A 14,477-nucleotide genomic window follows, 5' to 3' on the forward strand; every position below is an offset into this window, starting at 1 on the left:
GATTTAAGGTTACATTCAATTAAAGCTGTTCTAGAATTCATAAAAATCTTTTGTGCAAATTGCACCAGTTGTCAAAATAAAACATGTTGACATTGTCTGGGAAATTGAATGCAAGTAGCAATCATAGTGAAGGTAAATAAGCTTCCTTAAGGAGCAGGTGGCTAGGTGGTTTCAGTGGTATATCTTATTAGTATCTATTAAAAGGCCAACATAACTTGAGGTAATATGCAATTTTCTAATTCTGAAGGTAGCTTCAATTTGAAGCTCATATTGTCAACCCTTCTAACACATAGCCACAATAGTTGTGTGGATCAGTCACAAATACCAAAGACAGAGAGGATTCCTGTCTCTGGGAGAGGGTAAAGTTCTAACTCACAAAGAGGGCTTTTGTACAAAAGATGGCCACTTTTGAGCAAAGTCCAATTAAATAGATATATAAATGTCACCATCATAAATTGCTGAGGGCATTTATGTTTTCCCAACTTAAATAGAACCTATTAATATAGAGGTTATTAATATATAATTCACACTCTAACACGGTGATATGTTGCAGTTTCCTGTTTAAATAAATAAATAAAAAATTAAGGCTATTGGTAACAGTAATTCTGACTTAATAAAACAGCACAGGGAAGTGCACTTTTACTAGACAATGAAAGTATTTCTTTTAAAAACTGGGATGTTAATTTTTTATTTAGGTCTCAAGTTTTCATAATAGGAAAACAACACAAGCACAAATACTGAGGTGCTTTATGTTTAGAGTTCATGCATCAGTCTTTGGTAATCAGCACACAGTACTGGTTTGCATTTGTATTTTACTAATAAATCCTGCACTCTAATCCCCAAGTCTGTCAATTGTGTCAACTGAACTGTAGGTGTACCTTCACATCTGGGAAAAGGGTGTCTCCAATTTCCATCATTTGAACAGAAAATGTCTCTAGGTTATGGACGTAACCGTAGTTCCCTGAGAGAACGAGACACTGTGCCAAAACACTTTGGGAACGCCCCACGTTGTCCACGCTTTGAATCACATGTAAAATCCTGCCAATAGGGGCACCCCGCAGACCAGGCCGTAGAGGCTGCCATACTACGGGTCGAATGAGCCTTGACTTCAAATGGGTGGGAAGACCAAGGACTAATAACCAACCAAAATCGCATCCACCATCCATATACTGAGAGCCTGCATACTGGCAGGAAAACCTTTCTCATGATGGCCATAGCAGACAAACAGTTTCTCTGACCTCCGCCAAGTACTTATCCAGTGCTCGCACTGAACACACAGTTGAATCTGCTTCTCCTGGTCTGGAACTAGAAAGGGAGGAGGGCAGAATGCCTGCAACACAACAGGTCGTGAGGGAGCCGTAGGGATCTTAGGTACATACCCAGCACTAGAGTAGAGGAACGCACTGCCATGCCAGGGGTAAACTCCAGGAAAGACGAGGCCACAGACAGGGCGTTTAGGTCCCAAACCTTTAAGGGAGGACATTGAGAAAAGGAAGGCGGTCTTAACCGACAGGTACCTAAGGGCCACCTCGGCCAAAGGCTCGAAAGGGGCTCGGATAGAGCCGCCAACACGACAGGCAAATCTCACACAGGCACTCCGGAACGTGTCATGACAGGGTGTTTCCCTAGCAACTGCCCCGCTGGTGGGGTACAACAAGCCGCGATAGCGGACACGTAAACCTTCAAGGTGGCCTTCTGCAAACTGTCTATGTGAGAACTCCAGAAAAGCCCCAACCGGGCAGTTGAGTGGGTCAAACCTGTGGTGCCTACACCAAGTGTAGAACAGCTGCCATCTAGCGGCATAAAACCTCCTTGTGGAGGAGCTCTGGAATGGAGAATGGTCTCAACTACGACAGTAGAGACCAGCTGCTAGAAGTCACAGCTTCTATAACTCAGGGGTGAACCAGGGTTTCCCTGGCCTGTGAGAGGAGATTCCCTTCCGGGAGAAATATCCCAAGGAGGTCCTTAGAGAAGGGACAGCAGGTCCACAAACCACGGTCTGCCTGGCCAACAGGGTGCTACCAGGAGGAGACGTACTCCATCCTGGTGGATTCTCACCAGAACTCCCGGGAGCAGCGCGATGGGAGGGAAGGCGTACAGGCGTCTGCTCTCCAATTCAACCAGCCCGGGATGTGAACGGCTCTCAGTGAGAGAAGTTTCTTTTGGGACCACAGGAGGATCCGGTACGCTAGCCTGTACAGGGGGCGAATCGAAGACCCCCGTGGTGACCACTTAGGTCTCAGAGGAGCTTCTGCGGAGCTTGGAGGTGAGACGTCACCTTCTGAGGAGCTTGGAGGCGAGATGTTGCCTTCTCAGGTGCTTGGAGGCGAGATGTCGCCTTCTGAGGAGCTTGGATGCGAGACATCACTTTCTGAGGAGCTTGGAGGCAAGATGTCGCCTTCTGGGGAGTGTGGAGGCGAGACGTCGCCTTCTAAGGAGTTTGGGGACAATGTTCTGGTCTTGTCATGGTCTGGCGGCAGTACGACCTCCTTTTCACGGCTTGGTGGCGGTAAGGCGATCCCTTGGAAGCCAGGCGGCGCAACAACATCCTTTTCATAGCCAGGCAACAGTACAACCTCCGTTTCGCGGCCAGGTGGCGGTACAACGTCCCTTTCGCAGCCAGCCAGCGGTACAACGTCCTTTTGGCCCTCGGGCGGCATTATGATGTCCTCTTCGGGGCCGGTCGGCGTTACGACACCCTCGGAAAAACACTGGAGCGGAGCGGCACCCTCGGCAGAACACTGGAACGGAGCGACACCCTCGGCGGAACACTGGCGCAGAGCGACACCCTCGGCGGGACACTGGAGCGAAGCGGTGCCCTCAGCGGAACACTGGAGCGGAGACACGCGCTTGGAGGAACACTGGAGTGGAGAGACGCACTCGGAGGAATAGTGAAGCTAAGCGGTGGTACGCTGGAATAGAGCAGCGCTCAGCGGGACGCTGGACCGGAGCGGCACGCTTGGCGGGATGCTGGACAGAACAAGGGTTGCCCTCGTTCACGCTCCACACTCTCCAGGCCCCAGAAAGAGCCCCCCCAGACAGGAGAGAAATGCAGAATGTGATTTTGGCTCGTTCAGAGGGAAATTGGGATGAATGCATATCCACATACATGCCAGCGCTCCATAAAATCCGCCCCACTCAACCATTTCGCCGGAGAAGCGAGCCAGGAATTCCATTGAGCTCTCTGAGGTGCTCCGGAGCCGGCGAGCATGATCCAGGAGGAGCGGTAGCGGGTTTACGAAAAAAATCCGATGCAGAAACGGGTTGCTGATCCACCGCGCCAGAGCGATTTCTCTTTTCTTTATAAAGGTCAGACCTTCTGTCAGGGTTGTGACTGTGAGTCGGAAGCTGAAGTAATGCTATTATGCTTCCACGAAACGGATATAATCTACAGAACGTAAGTAATTCACTGAAAGTAAGCAATCCTGAATGTAAGTGAATCCACTGTGTTGTTTTTTTGTTAATTTTGCTAGCTTAGGGATTTTCAATTTAGAGGTAATGTATTGTGTTACTGGCCAGAGCACCCCCTTTAAGAAGGTAGCGGATGGTAGGTAAGACGTGACTGAGGGAAGCATCATGACATGCAACTTAAAGTGCGGTCCGTGAAAATATTGTCTGACATGAAACCGTGGCGCAAATAAAGCTGGGGACTATAGAATAATTAAATGTATGAATAGTGTATAAATATTGTGTATGTTCTGTAAGACAATGCTCATTGTTAAAAGTGCTATACAAATAATAAAAAAATTTTTTTTATTGAAATGGGCTAAATGATTATAATATATTTAGATGGAATGACCAGAAAGGTAAAGTACTAAAAACAGGTTTGCCATTCATTCTTGTATTCAAAACTGATCATAATTTTCTTTAAATGTTAGCAAACTAACTCATCTTTCTTTCACAAAAGAGAAAGTGAGTCGTTTACATTTGTGCACTTGAATTGTGGACCACTGTCAACTGTGCAACGTAGGGGATTAGGTTTTTCTGTTGTCTGCTAATCTGCCTGTTTGACTTTTTTCTAAATGGGATCCTTGTTAGCATGATATGCCAAGAACATGTGGTTGGATGTTTGCAGGACTTGAATACTGAATTTATCCAAAACAGTATCCTCTGTGGTTAATGATTGTGTGTTAGTCCACACAAGTTGCCCGCATGACGGCCTATAACATTTACGGAATCGACACTGTACATATATAAAGCACAACTTCTGTCCTTTCAAAGCCCTGGGAATAATGATTGTGTCATTTTATCTTTGAAGATCTTTAGCTGATTTTCTTTTGACTTGTGTGCATATTATATAGATTATTTGTTTATTACATTTATTTTAATTAACTGTATGTTTTGGTATAGTGCTCATTTCAGGAAATTAACACAAAACATAAGTTTAAGAAAATAAAATAAAAGATAACTTAAAATATGACTGTAAGATTTTAAGCACAAAAGTTTTATTTAAATTTATCTTGCTTGAGGAATCATTTTACCAACTGAAGGACATAAATAAGTAAAAAAGAAGCATTTCTCCTCTAATATAGCCTATTATATGTATCATGCATTTAATTCTTCATAGGATCTGCTGATTTTCCGTGATTTGTAGTTTGAACTAAGCAAGCACTATGTTATACTTAGCAAAATATTACTCCAGCTTAGTTTATGACATAATAAAAAAATATAAATATATAAATAAAAAATAATGTTCTGTCCTGATGACAAACATTATCTTTGATTTAGATACTTGATGATTTAGTGATCACTTGGTGTCCATTTCCCGGATGTGATACTGTTATAATTAATTGTGTCAGATTTATAAAAATAATATGGCCTCAGACTGAAGTTCCAGATTTTTTTGATGTTCTTACATGAATAAATGATGACATATTGTGATTACAGGTGAGACTGTTAGAAATTGCTGGTGATATTTATATTGACCTTTAATTATTATCGCACAAAAAATAGTCAGAATCATCTTAGGTCTGAATAGCAATATGCACAATGTTGGTAAAAACTTATTACTAAATACACTTCATGTACCACTGAATATGGCACCTTCTGTGTAAGATGGCCTGTAATATTTTCCATGAAAAGAATGATATACAGCTAAAAAATATTTTTTTTTATTATTATGTTTTTATTGACTTACTATAATACTTATGAAATGACAAAACCTGTTAAAGTAGAACATTATATGTCTTATTTTGGAATCTACATATCCTTAAAAAAGCATGAAAAGTGTCATATTAGACAAATACAGTATGATTGAGACTATAATGATCATAATATATAATAATAATTTAAATATTTTTTCTAAAAACAAATTCAAATCAATTTTCAATCAATCAATCAATCAATTAATCAATCAATCAATTCCATTAAAGCACTTCAGCTACAAATATATTTTTGATCTGTTTATGAAATATTTTCGATTGACCATTATTTATGTACATTTCTTTGACTTCAGCAATGATTGTTCCTTGAGTAATGTTTCAATTTCCGATGGATTCTAAAATGAAATGGACAGGATACATTTTCAGTTTGTAGGTATTAATAATTGTAAGTATTGCTATCCATAAAGAGCAAGATTACATTTCTGCAAATTTAAATCTAGATTTAAACAGTAGTAATTACTGTTATATCTTAAATCTAGATATAACAGTAATTCCTTTACAAAAGATTTATTTCAGAATGACTATTTGCTACTCACATTGAAGACATCGTGGGTAAATCCATTTTCCTGCAGAGCATGTGGCTTCGGGGCCATTTTCAAAGTAAAATCCTTCTTTACACTTGTATAGTACTGTGCTGCCTTCCTGATAGTACGCCTTTAGATTTCCTTTTTTTAAAATGCCATTATTTATTTGTCGCTCAGGGTCTGGACATTTAGGGTTTTGAGCCACTATAACAAACACCAAATAATTAACAAATGAAAACATATATATATATATATATATATATATATATATATATATATATATATATATATATATATATATATATATATATATAATAACTCACATACAACACACTATATATAAGTTTAAGCAAAAAGTACATATTTATTATGTAAAAATATTAAGTCATTATGGGTATTCTGTCATACTGAAATTGAATGAATAACTAAATTAATTAATTCAATCTGATAGTTTCACAAAATTAACTTAGATTTAAATTATTAAGGAATGAATAAAATTTTTTTTTATTACTGACCTAATAATAAGTGCTAGTAGATTTTCATAATAAATATTGAAAATGAATAATATTATAGGTTCAACCAGGGATTTTCGTATAAAAAGGAAAAAAAGAATTGAACTGAAATACCTAGAACAAGAACATACATAAGACAATTATAAAGTTTATTTAAAGATTAGTTTAATTTTAGCTGTATGAAATGATTTCAAAGCAAAAAATTAATACAGACTCTATTACTCCAAATCTTTGCTCAGGACTATTCATTTAATCTACTTTAGTGCTAATCTCCAGGTTATACCTATTATTTCCTTAACTAACTTTGCTTACTGTTTCATGGGCAGCAAGAACTTATTTAATAAGTACAACCAGTAGATCAGAAGAATCCTGTTTGAGTCAAACTTTTTCCATTTGAGCGAATTGATTTTATTTATTTTCCACAACAAAATCATCAATGTTCTATATCCCTTACCTACATGTTTCTTCAAACAGATAATTACTGAAGCATTTGAACCTGTTCTAAAAAGAATACATCCTTCCATTAGCACTGGTTTCAAAGGTTATATCACAGCAGGTATACTCATACCTGTATAACATAGGTGTACCATTCATGAAATGTACCAGTAAACATTTAAGGCTTATTATAGCCCACAGACAGCACTGGGTGAAGTGGAATAAAAGGCCTGCTATTGACTTCTGGTTGGGGCCATGCCTCCTTGCCTGTATTGTTTGAACCTAGTGCAGCTTTTGACACCAGTAATCATAATGTTCTCCCTGCTAGACTAGAAAATGTTAGGCCCACTTACTTGTCTGCATAGTCTTGAATATGAATTAACTTTTGATCTGTTATGATCCACTTAAATCAAAAAGTGCAGGATATTTATTTACATGCATACCCTACATTAGACTCAGATGTCAAAAAACAAAAACATTGGCCGCATGCCTGATGTGGGCTTTGCAAAACAACAATTAAATATCTATGAAACTCTACACCACCCAGTTTCCACTGCTGACCCTGACCTAGTGTGAAGCGGACAGGGTACAAAATGCTGTGCCAGCTTTCACACTATCCATCTCACAACCTAAATTTTTATAATGGTAAATACAGTGTTGGACAGTGTTGGACTAGTAACGCATTACTATAACGAAGTTACTTTTGACAGTAACTAATACTGTAACGTGTTACATTTTAAATAAAGTAACTCTGTTACCGTTACCGTATGGTGCGTTACCCGTTACTTTTTTAAATGAATTAATTCCGGCTGAAGTGTAGACTACAGTCTAACCTGTTTACAGCAGAGACGCATTGTAGGATTGGTGGATGGACCACTGTAAACACGAAGAAGACGCACTGTGGGCGTGTCTCCGTTTATTCAGGTCTGTGCGGCAGTAATGGCGAGTCGAGGCGCCATTTGACTTTTTAGTCAAATGTAAGCTGTGTCTTTCGGTTTCGAAGCTCGTATCTACTGCGATAGCAGCACCTCCAGAAACTTCATGCCTCGATGAAGCTAGAAGCTAACCCGGTGTTCTGTTCTACATTTTTGATAGTTTTCATACTTAAGCTGTGAAAGAACATTTTGAAGAGCTCAACACAACAGCTTTTATGATGCAGAAGCCACTTTAGTTTTTATTCAGCTTGTTTTGTTATTTATTTCAGAAATCCTTGTGATATATTCAGTTTGTGCTGGTCTGACTTAAATAAAATAGTGTTTAAAAATTACTTTGTGTTTAAGTCAGTTTTGTGTTTGTATAGACCATAACACATAAAAGGGCATTAATGGGAACATTAAAGAACGTTCTTTAAAAAAGTAACTAAAAAGTTAATTTTAACAGTGACTTGATATATACAGTATATATATATATATACACACATACTGTATATATCAAGTCAAGTCAAGTCAATATATATATATATAAATGAGTTGCTACTTACATAGTATACATTGTGGGTAATCCCATTTTCCTGTGGAACATGTGGCTTCAGGCCCATTTTCAAAGTAATAGCCTGCTTTTTGTATTGTACTGCGCTGCCTTCCAGATAGTATGCCCTTTGATATGCTCTATTCAGAAATGCGTTATTTATTTGTCTCTCGGGCTTTGGGCATTTAACGTTTTCAACAACTATAATCAACATAAAATCCAAGTTAAAATAAACATTCAGAAAAAAATGTTAAACAGTGATAATAATTATACAATATTATGATAAGGAAAGACTCTCAAATTCTTTCGAATGCTGTAAAATATCAATGATGAGTGTAAATTCAAATCAGGACCTAGATGTTTATCAAAGCCATGTACATCTTTTTTTTTTTTTTTGGTTTGATAAACCATGGTTGGTTTGGTTAGTAAAATGGATAGTGTATATATTTTTAAACAATGACAATTTGCTACTCACACATTATGCATTGTGGGTAATCCCATTTTCCTCTGAAACATGTGGCTTGGGGCCCATTTTTAAAGTTATAGCCTGCTTTACACTTGTACTGTATTGTGGCACCTTCCAGATAGTATGCTTTCAGATGTATTCTCTTCATAATTGCATTATTTATTTCTTGCTCTGGGTTTGGGCATCTAAGAGTTTCAACTACTGTAATAAACATCAAATCAGCATGAAAATGTTAATGAAAAAAACATTTTTAAAACCAGCAATATTAATTATAATAAATATAATTTATATTTAGATTACTAGTAGTACACATATCAATAGTAGTAGTAGCAATAATTATAAAAATAGAAATGCTACTACTACTCATAATACTTCTACTAATTATAATAATATACATAAAGACATGGTTCATGATTCATGAAGGTCCAGATAAAGTGATGGGTAGCAGGGTGTGAGATGATGGGAATGTTTTTTTTTCTTTTTGTTTGCATTTTGGTATGCATTGTGGGTAATACCATTTTCCTTCAGTGCATGTGGCTAGGGGCCCATTTTCCAAGTAATACCCCTCTTTGCACTTGTATTGTACTGCGCCACCTTCCTGATAGTACGCCTTCAGATTTATTTTTACTCAGAATTGCATTATTTATCACTCGTTTATGGTCTCGACATCTAAGATTTTCACCCACTATAAAATAAAACCCACAATCATTATAAGGTTAACATATATGTACAGTCAACAAATTGTTAAAGACCTTGCAATAATGAATATATTTTATTATGAATATAGTAATCTAAATTTCAGAAACATTAATGTTAAGTATACAACACAATCAAAACCAAATCAGGATTTGGATGTATAATTAAGTCAATGTACACCTGTTTTTTTTTTTGTTTGTTTTGTATCGTTTTTTCACTAGGCTGTAACTAAACTTCAAAATGTCAAAGGTGTGACCATTTAAGATGATCATATATTTGGTAATAAATGATGGAAGGTGTGGTGCCAATGCTAAAGTTTAGTGCTGGGATATTACTAAACATATAAAGTGCTCTATTTCATTTAGTTTAATTTTTCTTAAGAAGCTCAGATGATATGCATTGTGGGTAAACCCATGTTCCTGCAAAACATGCCATTTAGGGTCCATTTTCAAATTAATAGCCTGCTTTACACTTGTACTGTACTGTGTTGCCTTTTTGAAAGTATGCCTTCAGATTTGTTTTCTTCAGAATTGCATTATTTTTTTTTTTGCTCAGGATCAAGGAATCTAAGGTTTCCACCCACAATAATCAAAATGCCAAATCATCAACAAGTTAACATATACAGTCAGAAACATGTTAATGTCAAAACAATATTATTATTATTATTATTATTATTATTATTATTATTATTATTATTATTACTACTACTACCACTACTTCTCCAATTACTTGAGTGTGATAGTTGGCATGGCACCAATGCTGAAGTCCTGTGCTGGAATACTGCTAAGCATATTAAGTGCTGTTTTGTGCTTTGTTTGGTTGTTTAGATTTTTTTCTTGACAATAATGGTTTGCTACTTACATGATATGCATTGTGGGTAATCCCATTTTCCTGCTAAACATGTGGCTTGGAGCCCATTTTCAAAGTAATAGCCTGCTTTACACTTGTATTGTACTGTGCTGCCTTCCTGATAATATTTCTTCAGATTTGCTCTTTTCAAAATGGCATTATTTATTTGTCGCTCAGGGTCTGGGCATCTGAGATTTTCATCAACTGTAATAAACATCAAATCAAACAAGTTAATAAATAAAGTCAAGAAAATGTTTAGGTAATAATAATAATAATAATAATAATAATAATAATATATATATATATATATATATATATATATATATATATATATATATATATATATATATATATACACACAAAATGGAACCTCGATACTCGCGACCTTGGCACTCATGACTTTGACACTTTTCATTTGGAACTGGAGTAAGAGTAACTCGTGAAAAATAACATTTCAAAACAGAGTTTGCACTGATAAATTACATAAAATTAAAAACTATTTCATTATTAAATGTATTATTTATTTAAAGTAGTAAATAAAACATGTTGTTGATTTTACAGTACATCTACAATTCCCCTTCAAAATCATCTGTAGTAGAGAGTCTAAACCTCGCGTCAATAATTAAGTGTGGCTGAATTAAAAGATGTTGGAGACTCCACTAGTGCTGTTACAAAAGCTTATTGTTTTAATGCAGAGCCTTTGCCATGAAGTTCTGTCTAACAAATAAACAGCTATTAAAATACTGTAAATATGATCTTTTGATGAAGCCACTTTTTAATGTAAACCTAATCTTTATATCTAATTTTTAAACATAATCTATTTGTGTTTTTTATTTATTTACCTTTTTGTGTCCTTCTGGTGTCTTTAAAATAACTACTTAAATAGTAAAAAAAAAAAAACATTTTTTGTATTAATGAGTTATAATGCAGGATAAAGTAGGGCTTGAGTGTACAAACACTTGGAAAGTCTGTACCATAATCAGGTGAAAATTGTTGTATAAGTCTTATATACATCAGACAATACACATTTTAATGACAATAAATAAAATAGAAATATTATTCTTACCATCATATGCTGAGGTATAAACACTGGCCCAGAAAAACAGATACAGGACAACAAGACTTGGCTCCATTGTTCTTGTTTAGTAGGTTAACTCAGGCATTATAATCTAAAAACATTAGTCAGGGTTAAAATTTCCCACCTTGAACACACCCATTTCTGCACACGTCTTTGTAGGGCTTACTGTAAATATAATTGCTATGATGGAAAATAAATTATTTCGTAAGACTGTTTATGTTGTTTCGTATAACTGTTTTTGACATTGTACACAAGTAACCATGACCTCCAGGTGTGTTCTGGAGTAAAAAGCACAAAGTGATATTTGAAACAATGTAGAATAAAAAAATTAAAAACACAAATTAAAAGCACATTAAAAACACAGATCATAAAACTATGATTTATAGCATTACAACATTGACAGTGCTGCTTTTTATTGTAATTAGCCACCATATTAATTAGCTGGGGTATGCACATGAATATTTTCAATTGCTCTTAGTTGGATTATCAATGGAGTATTAAGATGTATGTAAAATGTTGCCACTGATGTCGGGTCAAAAAAAAAAAGGCCTGACCAGTAGACCTCCTGCCAAAGATAACTCTGTGAAATCCACTTTAAATTTACCAAGTACACCAAATTTTCAAAATAAACAGGGTGGCATTGTGATGCTGAAAAGGGAAATTTCCTCCCCAAACTGTTGTGAGAATTCAGAAGGTGATTTCTCAATATGTCACTGTATTACAAATTAAAGACATTTCCACACATATGAGAGTTAAACCTGTCCGATGACGTAAGGGTTGAGTTGCATTTGCAAATGTTTTTGCCGTTTTGGAATAGAAGATAACATTTGGATTTAGCTAAATTTGTAATAATATGTAAACAGATCTTCATTTAGGTGAAGTCATAATAATCCACTCATAATAATCCACTCATAATAATCCACTCATAATAATCAAATCGAACATGCGGATCATGAATACGGATGATCTGCTGTGGCGACCCCTAATGGGAGAAGCCGAAAGAAAGTTTTATTTATGTTTTTGATTAATAATTCACAGCCCTCGTTGTAAAAATTCTATTAAAATCAATTCAGTTTTATTTGTATAGTACATTTGAAAATGGACATTGTCCCAAAGCAGCTTCACAGAGCTAAAAAAGGTTATGAAGTATGGAATGCAAGGTGTAAGGTAGACATCGTAGACAGCCACTGTAGTTATACTGTAAATGGTCTTTATGATATTAATTTACTGTATATTTCACTATTGTAATGTGGAAGTGCAGTGTTTAATTGTAATGATGTTTTAAACAATGGATATTGTAATAGGCTGTAAAAAGACAAAGATTGTGGGTATTATAGCATTTGTCATAAGAATTAACTATGAAGTGTTCTCATGATCTCCACATGATGCACACATCACATTGTCAGGCTGGAATAATGATTTTACTAAATCTTATACTGCACAAAAAATGGTGGAAAAAAGGGCTGAATCGTGTATAAATGAACATGTTATACATAGACGATTTTTGATCTGCATAGCAATATCCATAATTTTGCCATTAACAATATTTTGTACAAAAAGAATCACTTACAAATTGCTTGTAATTGTTTTTGTTGTAAAATTATCTAGGAAAAAACTATTTCATTCATGTAAAAATTCAAAAATAAAACTCAAGCCATTATTTTGTCAATTGAATTTTAATACCCCAAAGCAGGTGTAATATTCGAACAAGGCAAATCCACTGTGAAAAGTTATAGCTCATGTTCTAGATATGATGCCTGCAAATTATGTATTAACTGTGTTTATTATGGGTTCATTTGTCCCCAGGGAATAGTTTTTGATTGAGAGCTGTCTCATCCTCAGGAATCTGAAAAAATTGAACAGGGTGAATGCTTAGTATTGCCAAATCAACAAAAAATCCCACATTGTCCATTTAAACCCTAATCTATATTAATATATAAAAAAGGGCAAGATATGGATTTTAGACTGCTGACAGTGTAATTAAATGTAGGTTTTCATTCTTATTGCTTTAGTCAACACTTCCGACCTATCTCCCAAAATCTTTTTAACACCAACCAGAGTGTAAGATTGTTATACAGTTTGTGATGTTAATGCATGTTCTACCCTCCATTCATTATTGTAGTGAGCTATCCCATGTTGTTACATTGTAAAAATGTTTTATGGTAATTATAAGTTACTGAGTGGAAAGTGAAATTTTCCCAAGAGAAGTTGTCCAAGTGGAGCCAATCAGGTTTTAAAAAGCAGGGAAAATTAAAAGACCAAAAAAAACCTTTTTGGATTAATGTTAGTAAATGAATAACAATCCTAATAGACTAATCGAATATATTTTTCATGTACTATGAACTGCCTGAATTTTAAAACATATTGGGATCACTAGACCTATCCTTTTTTCTGTATTTCTGGCCTTTTTGTATTCTTCACCAGTGCATTATTTTTAAACCCATGTGAAATAGTATATTTGGCCATACCTAATGTTTTTTTTTTTTTTTTTTGTCTTTGAAAGGTTTGTTTTAATTTTTCTGACTAAAGATGACCTACTAGTAACAGTTCTTAAGACAATTTCACCCAGGCTTTCATCTACTTATAATACATGCAAGTGAGACAATAAGGTAATAGTACATATTTGGAAATGAGATGGAAGAAGCACACACCTGATGATGTTTTTTGACTAATAAGTGTTTTCTCTTTTAAGCAATAATAATAATAATAATAATAATACTAATACTACTACTACTACTACTACTACTACTAATAATAATAATACTAATACTACTACTACTAATAATAATAAAAATAAGAGGAAGAAGAAGAAGAAGAAGAAGAATTATAACAACAAAAATACATACACCCATAATTAAAATGTAGAATTTTTTTTTGCTATTGCTTAAGCTGTGTAAAGACAACACATGCTAATAATTTCAGAATTTTCATTTCATTTAAAGAATTTCAGGTATTTAATGCATAGTATAGTAATTTATTATTATACGTTTTATACGATCAATATGGTTTATGTAGTGAGCACAAACAAAGTGAGTAATAGAAACAGTGAAACACCTCTGAACACTTTCCGAGAACTGCTCATTCAAATTAGCAGACTAAAGCTAGCTATTAGCTAGCTATTTATTAATATATTAATAAATTGATTCTTACGTTTGCACTTTTCTGTACTCTGCCATACTCCATTTCTTGTACAGGTGGCATAAAATTTATATCCATCATCACACTGGATCAATACATGTGTATCTGCCCTGTAAATATTCTTTGGGTTCTCCACTGTTCCATAATCAA

The 14,477-nt window shown here is 35.3% G+C and overlaps 3 long non-coding RNA genes across 3 annotated transcripts; all 3 read right to left on the minus strand.

Annotated features, from left to right (window-relative positions):
* Window positions 1-4,515: 4,515 nt before the first annotated feature.
* LOC124391417 lies at window positions 4,516-8,907 on the minus strand. Its single transcript, XR_006926971.1, has 4 exons — window positions 8,576-8,907; window positions 8,114-8,301; window positions 5,699-5,890; window positions 4,516-5,497 (listed from the first exon to the last, which is right to left on the minus strand). It is a non-coding gene; the product is annotated as an uncharacterized LOC124391417 (long non-coding RNA).
* Window positions 8,908-8,984: 77 nt separating this feature from the next.
* LOC124391577 lies at window positions 8,985-11,312 on the minus strand. Its single transcript, XR_006927005.1, has 3 exons — window positions 11,178-11,312; window positions 10,124-10,315; window positions 8,985-9,251 (listed from the first exon to the last, which is right to left on the minus strand). It is a non-coding gene; the product is annotated as an uncharacterized LOC124391577 (long non-coding RNA).
* A 1,534-nt stretch (window positions 11,313-12,846) lies between these two features.
* LOC124391504 lies at window positions 12,847-14,471 on the minus strand. The gene is made up of 2 exons (XR_006926991.1): window positions 14,340-14,471; window positions 12,847-13,035 (listed from the first exon to the last, which is right to left on the minus strand). It is a non-coding gene; the product is annotated as an uncharacterized LOC124391504 (long non-coding RNA).
* Between the last annotated feature and the right edge of the window lie 6 nt (window positions 14,472-14,477).

Source organism: Silurus meridionalis, chromosome 9, assembly GCF_014805685.1.
Source record: "Silurus meridionalis isolate SWU-2019-XX chromosome 9, ASM1480568v1, whole genome shotgun sequence".
In the NCBI taxonomy this organism is placed as follows: Eukaryota; Metazoa; Chordata; class Actinopteri; order Siluriformes; family Siluridae; genus Silurus; species Silurus meridionalis.